We start from the raw sequence: 7,972 nt of genomic DNA, 5'->3' as shown, positions 1-7,972 counted from the left end.
CCCCCACTACAATAAACCTTGCACGATAGTGCCATCGCACTACCAAATGTGCAACTTTTTCGGACCAATTTCTAGTCCTTATGTCAATATCATGCAGTACAGGTTCAGTATTACAAGGCAGGGACTTCCTATTGAAAATCGAATTATCTCATCACCTTGTCAGGAAGATGCCACTCCCCAATGTGAAAACATATGAGAGGACTCATCATCCGCCATATGTTTTGACCATTCGTACAAAAATTAGGCAAAGTATGCATAATAGTTTTGTACGGCTTTCAAATAACCTGAAACACAAAATATTATATTAGAGAATATTAAAGACAAATACAATAAAAATGTGAATAAAATAATCAATTAGGTTTAGTGTAATGTACCTGGTTGAAGCAAATCAAACATGTATCTATACTGGTTGACTACATGTGTGGCTATCCTAGTCACACAAAATTTGTCTCTCCACCTAAATTTTTAAATTGATAATTTAGAATTTAAATTAACTAGATCAGTGATATAAAAATTAAATTGAATTAAAACAACATACCGAGAACCGTAGCCTTGTCCAACTAACTGAGCGTCATTAACATGATATAGTTGTGGAGCCATTGTTGGAAATCGCTCCCAAGCCCATAGTTACAAAAGTATGAGAGCCCCAGCTATCTCTCGAACCTCAGGTCTTGTTGCTTTGCATAGTTGTCTATACAACCATGCCAAGCATGCTCCACTCCACGAATATCGCCCCGCATCATGGAGGTTAGCTAACAATGGCAGAAACATCAAGTGAACTAAATGACTTGCTTTATCTAAAAACAAACTTCCACCCATCATTTGTAGTATATATGCTCGCGCATATCTTATGACGGTTTCCTCATCTGCATCATCTGTGAGCTCACGAAATTGTGTTCCTAACCATATTAAACTTAACCTCGATCCTTTAATCTCGTCGGCAGGTGGGGTCGCACCGAGATACAGTCGACAAACTTCTAACCAATCATCGTACATCACTCTGGTGATTGGCTCACCGTCAACAGGTAACCCCAACAACACTTCTATGTCTTGTAGAGTGATAGTGCACTCTTCAACAAACATATGAAATGTATGCGTCTCGGGCCTTCATCTCTCGACCAAGGCTGTGATCAGATGCCAATCCAACTGAATAAATCCTAATCTGGCAACCCCATAGAATCCAGATGTGCACAGTAGTGGTAGTATTCGAGGGTGGAGCGGGATAGTGCGCTGGAGAACTGCCTCTCGACGTCTGTAAGATATTTTTCCAGTAGTACGATCTCGCCATACAACATATGATCAATGAATGGACTGGTCGTACAAAACATCGGGATCAACAGGTCCTGGGTTTAAAGCCATGATCTGAAAAAAAATAATAATATTAAAATTAACTATTATTGAATAGTAGAGAAAAGTGTGAGGGTAAAGAATAATGTAAAACTTTATTGATTACAATAAAAAAAAATTGAATATACAATAGATTATTATAAAAAAAATTGAATATACAATAAATTATAATAAAAAAAATTGAATATACAATAAATTATAATAAAAAAATTGAATATACACTAAAATGAATATATAATAATAAAATTATTTATTTTTCAATCCTTAACTATCTAGAGTTCGTCTTAGTAACGAAGGACACTTCCTTCAATTATGTCCTAACTGGTTACAAAATTCACATCGTTGTCGAGTGGCTGGTTCTGTCCAATCCATCTCGTTGTGATAACGTGAACTTTTTGGTCTACCAGGTTTTCTCAACAACGATGGATCAGGATGTAAGGCGGGCATATTAGGTTGCGTGATCCAGTAATCCTCATGTGATACAGGTTGAAATTGAGGAAAGTAACATTCAGCATACGTTGACAATTTGTAGTAGTCCTCAATAAAATCTTCGTAGTTCATGTTAAAATGTGAGCAAACGGCCATAAAATGCGAGCATGGAATGCCGAATGTTTTCCACTTGTTACATGAATAGTACCGCTCGGACCTGTTTAGCCTCAATATTTGAACGTTTCCTCCTTTGGCATTGAGACTATGACGTCCGGTCTTCACATGAAACACACCTTCATACCGATCGTATGATTGTACTTCATGTTTACTAGATCGTGCAACCCATTTATTTATTTTGTCATGTGCATACCTGGATTTTACTCCACTTAGTGTTATAAAATATGTTTGAAATAAATTATTGATAATATATATATATATATATATAATAATATTATTGGGTGTATTTATCTTGACGCTCCAATGCATTCCTTATTTCTTCTCTTTTTTTCTCGAAATAGTTCACGCATTTGAAGAATGTTATCTGAGCAAGAGCATTTATAAGCAACATTTGAGCTCCTTTGAGGACTTCATTTATGCACTCTGATAGATTTGTCATCATCCACCCATATCTGAATCCTCCATCATGTGCTTGAGTCCATTGCTCTAAACTAATGTTGTCATAAAAACTCAGACAACTCCGATTTATTCATTTGATATATTCAATTGCTTTGTTGAACTTTCGAATTTGAAACTGACACCCGACACGATAAACATAATTTTTCAATGAATTAAATTTATATTTTTTATTGAAGTTGTTGACGATATATCGTAAGCAGAAACGATGGTGACATTTCGGTCCCATCCAACCATTTGCTGGGTTGTTCACTACTGCAATTATACCAGCATGTTGATATGAAATTAAACACACCTCTTCGTGTGTTACAATTTCTTTCAGGTGTTTCAGGAACCATCCCCACGAGTCTGCGAACTCTTCATCAGCAATGGCAAACGTAAGTGGGAGTAGATGGTCGTTCGAGTCAACTGATGTAGCAATCAACAGTTTTCTTTTATATTTGCCGTACAAGTGTATACCATCTATCTGAATGATCGACCGACATTTATTAAAAGCTTCTATACAATGACCAAATGCCCAAAATACAGAAGTTAGGATAACATGGCCTTCAGTAAGCGTTTCTTTAACTCTTCACTCTACACGTGTTCCGAGATTGGTCTGCGTAACCATATATAACCACTTGGGCAACAATTTGTAAGACTCATCCCAATCACCAGCCAACGCTTTTCTTTTTCCCTCACATACCCTATGGTAAGGAACATGATATCCAAACTTTGATTTGATGTCGGAGTGTAGTTGTGCCATACTAATAGATGGTTTTTCTCTTACGACGTCATAAAACTCCAGTGCAATCATTGATGAATCCAATTGCACGTGACTTTGACTTAGTTCTGAATAAAAACATGTATGCTGCTCATCATACTTAGTAATCTCGAACAAGCCATGCGATTTTTTCTTTATTACACGAAGTCCCCACTTGCATCCTTCCTCCCACTTCTTACACCAAATTATCCAAATCATCAGTGTAGATTCAACAACCTCGTATGGTGCGTGATACTTTATCGCAAAACATTTGACCGCGTGTTGTAGTATTTCCTTGTCTTGACAAATCATTCCTTTATACAATTGCATATTGTCAACGTCCACAGAAGCTACAATTGGGTCATGTTCTCGAATGCTATCCAATACATTCATATCCAAATCATTGAATGTATCTGAAAGCATCTCATGTTCACGACCATCGAAATCCAACTCTTCAAATTCATCATCCGTTTCTGTTCTGAAGTCTCTGTACAGATTGTTAGCCGCCATATCTTCATTATCGCATGGCGATGCAACTGACTCCGGATCAGGATCGATACATTGAGTTGGATCTTCAAACTGGTTAAATGATGTATCATGATCCACCCCTATCATATTTACATTTACATACAAATGCACTACATTTGGCACTGGCATTGCCATTGAGAACATAAAGTTCATTGCTTGTGCATTCGAAATAGGGAATGACATATATCTTATTGATCCTTATGGTTCTAGATTGGGATGTCTATATTATTTCTATATGATTTGCTCCTATATCTACACTAAGTAACATCCCAACCATTTGAATGAATTGTTTAAATACAATTCCACTGTTCACATTTATGGTAAAACTCTCACTTGGTGGTTGGTCATACTCAACTCCATCAATACCATCAATCATATTACCATGTGTAAACAACAAAAATTCCAAGTCTGCCATTTCTAAAAAAAATAAATAAAAAAAAAAAATAAACATCAATTTTTTGTATTATACATTTTATAAGAAGTATATTAAAAAATATTAAATTTTTTAGTTTATAAACATAAACTTTTTAAGTTTTATGAATATCAACTTTTTAAACATAACAATAAATTAAACTTTTTATAACTATTTTTAAACATAGCAATAAATTAAACTTTTTATAACTATTTTTAAAAATAACAACAAATTAAACTTTTCAAATTAAAATGAGGTAAACTTTTTAAAACTATTTTTCAAATTTAATACAAAATAAAAAATTAAATTAAATTAAACTTAAACTATTTTAAACTATATTTTCAAAGTTAATACTAGAAAATATCAACTTATCACAATAAACATAACAACAATAATTTTCATATGAATAAACTAAAATTTTCAAACTATATTAAACTTTTGGAACTATACTAAACTTGTTAACTATCACAATAATTTTGTATTAAACTATAAATATCAACTTCTTAAACATAACAATAAACTAAACATTTTAACACTATAAACATCAAAGTTAATACTAAATAAGTCAATATCATAAGAATAAACTAAACTTTTCAAATATCATAAGTCCAACTCACAGATTCGACGGTAGTTCTCTTTTTTCTTTCAAAGTGACAACGTTCACCATTTTTTCCTGTTATTTGTTATCTGACAACAATTACAAAAAATTAAAAAAAAAAACTAGAATCTATAAAAAAAATAATAATATAAGAACAAAAATAAAATTTATAATTATTCTTAAAAAAAATAAAAATTTAGTAGAGTAACGAACCAGTATAGTTGTGTGAGAATAATTTGTATTAAACGAAATACAAGAAGAGATATAGAAATGGAAATGGGAGGAAAGGAAGATGATTTCGAAGGCAGTGAGAGGGTAGTAAGATATGAAGGGGCCGTGAGCAAATCAAGGGGAGAGGAGTGAGTAAAATCAAAGGTAGTGAGTCTTCAAAAATTATCGAGGAAGTGATTGAGAAAAAATGAAGAGGATGGTGGTTTAAAAGGATGGAACACTCGACCACGGTTTTAGGGTGGTTGAAAAGGCATTAAGGCTATGGCAGAGGGGCATGAATGCATCAATGAATGCATGGAATCGGAGTAGGGGAATCGGATAACGTCAATGCATGCAGGGAATCGTGCAGGGGAATCGGAGCAGGGGCAACATGGTGATATATATGCACTTTTTCAGACTTATGAAAAGTAAATAAAGTGAAGACGATTTTCATGTGGCAAACCACGTCAGCTGACTGGTTGACCGTTTAATCCATGTGGCAAACTCAATCTCGCTCTCGCTCACAATCTCGCTCTCTCAATCTTGCTCTCTTCTACAATCTCGCTTTCAATCTCGCTCTCTCCTACAATTTCGCTCTCTCCTACAATCTCGCTTTCAATCTCGCTCTCTCCTACAATCTCGCTTTCAATCTCGCTCTCTCTTACAATCTCGCTTTCCATCTTGCTCTCTCCTACAATCTCGCTTTCAATCTCACTTTCTCCTACAATCTCGCTCTCTCTTACAATATGCTTCACCCACTTATCTTCCTTGTTGAGGGTTGAAGTTTCGACTTATGTATGCCAGAACTTCAACCTTCGACAACCTAATATACGAAATTAGCGAGATTCTCTTCTAGAGCGAGATCTTTATCACAAAATTAGCGAGATTTCCTTTTCCTTGTCGATGGTTGAAGTTTCGACTTATGTTGTCGAAACTTCAACCCTCGACAACCCTAATTTACGTATTGTTTCCAATTTTTTCTTTGTTTGTCGCGTTCTCAACGTTCGACCTCTTCGAATCCTCAACCCTCGACTTCTAGCCTCAAAATCCCAAAACAACAATATTTCTCTAATAAGTTTCAAAACAACAATATTTCTCTAATAAGTTCTGAAAACAACAATATTAATATTAAAGGTCCAGTTTGCAAGTGTTTGGTTGGAAAAATGAAAATTTTGATAAAGAAGTTGTAAAAAAACAAGTATAGTTTTCAAAAAAAAAATAAATACATTGTTTTATAATCATTTATGTCCTGATTGATAATGATTTGGTTTTTGAGTTTTTATTTTTAAAAATTGAGTTTATAAACATTATTTCTACCTTTAAATTTTTTTCTTTGTTATCGCTTTCTACTAATTGTTTAAAACCAAGCCAAATTTTGAAAACTAAAAAATAATTTTTAAAAACTTATTTTTGTTTTTTGAATTTGGCTAAGAATTCAACCCTCGTATTTAAGAAAGATGAAAATCATGGTAAAAAAAATGAGGAGGAACCTAAATTTCAAAAACTAAAAACTAAGAACAAAATGGTTACCAAACGGAGACTTATTTTTTAATTTTTTGTTTTTAGAAATATATGTAAACATTTTTTTCACCTTTAAATTTATTGTTTTTTTGTCTATCTTTTACCAATGTCTTCAAAATTTAAGCCAATTTTCTAAAATTAATAAAAAAAAATAGTTTTTAAAAATGTGTTTTTGTTTTTTGAAATTTGGCTAAGAAATCAACTTTCATACTCGAGAAAAGTGCAAAGCACAAATAAAAGAGAGAGAGAAAATAAGTTTAATATTCAAAAACCAAAAACTAAAAACAAAATGGTTATCATTGGTTAAGATGTCATAATTTTTATATAACATCAAAACTTATTGTTCATCTTTTTTTTATTCAACATATTTGTCTTTTTTATTTTTTTTTATTTTTTTTTATAGATTTTCAATGTCAACATAAAATACAAATGTTATCATGATAGGTAATAAATGTCAATAACTTTTTATTGTCGATTGCATTGAAAAATCATGAAACATCATATAGTAATATATTTTAGATGTGTGGTTGATACATTTTACTTGATGGTAGGACTTGAAAAAAAAAAAACAATAAATGTGTTTAATTATGGTCGTTTTTTAGGTCATAAAAGCCTATTTTGTTGTAGTGACAACTTTGGACTCTAATTAGGCAAGATTAATTGGTATTTCAAAATTTAATTACACTATATTTATACCTTTAGGATAATATAAATATGTCATATATGTAGGTTTTAAGTTTGAGATTGATTGATTTTTTTTCTTTTTACGATATTGTTGAGTTATATAATCGAATTTATAACTTCAAAGTAGATAGTATAAGTTTTAAGTCAATTATTGAAATTATTCTCGTTTTGATTGAGATTATTATCTAACATATTAACATATTGATAAGGTTACAAATATATCCATTTTAAATTCTTATAACAATAATGGATCACTATAAATTTTCAAAATCAAACTCTTAAAGTTAAAATTGAACAAAAGTATATATATTTTTCCAACTTCCAACTTCGCATACAAATATTTAGTACAATTTTTATCTTGTTTACTTTACCCTTACATTATAGACTCTTCATGTAAATGAAGATATAGTGCTACACAAGAAGTCTTCCTTGAATATTATTCAATCAAAATAATTTCAAAAATATAATAAATTTCGTCACCTTGAAGTTACATTTCAAAAGACAAAAATTATAAATAAATAATTAAAATGAAAGCATGTGGGGGAGCTGGATAAGAGCCTTTTTTTTTAAGATACACTTTTAGTCCAAGAAAAATAAGAAAAGATCGTATGAATGCCCTTTTCAGGAGCCTAAATGAATTTTGACCCAAGATTTAAAATATTCAGAAATGACATTCGACTTACGTCAATCGCGTGTAATAATACCAATTTAACCCCAAAATGCGCGCTAAGACGTGGTGTCTGCATGAGGTCTCGTTCTTCATTAGACACAACTGCAACTTTTTTATTCGATTTTTTTTCTTTTGTTCGAATTCTTGCTCTTGATTTTTGATATAACTTGCACTATTTTCCTGATTTCGACTCTTAAG

Source organism: Benincasa hispida, chromosome 7 (assembly GCF_027475165.1).
Source record: "Benincasa hispida cultivar pf3 chromosome 7, pf3_genome.v1.1, whole genome shotgun sequence".
NCBI classification, from domain to species: Eukaryota; Viridiplantae; Streptophyta; class Magnoliopsida; order Cucurbitales; family Cucurbitaceae; genus Benincasa; species Benincasa hispida.
Note: the sequence above shows the minus strand (reverse complement) of the source record.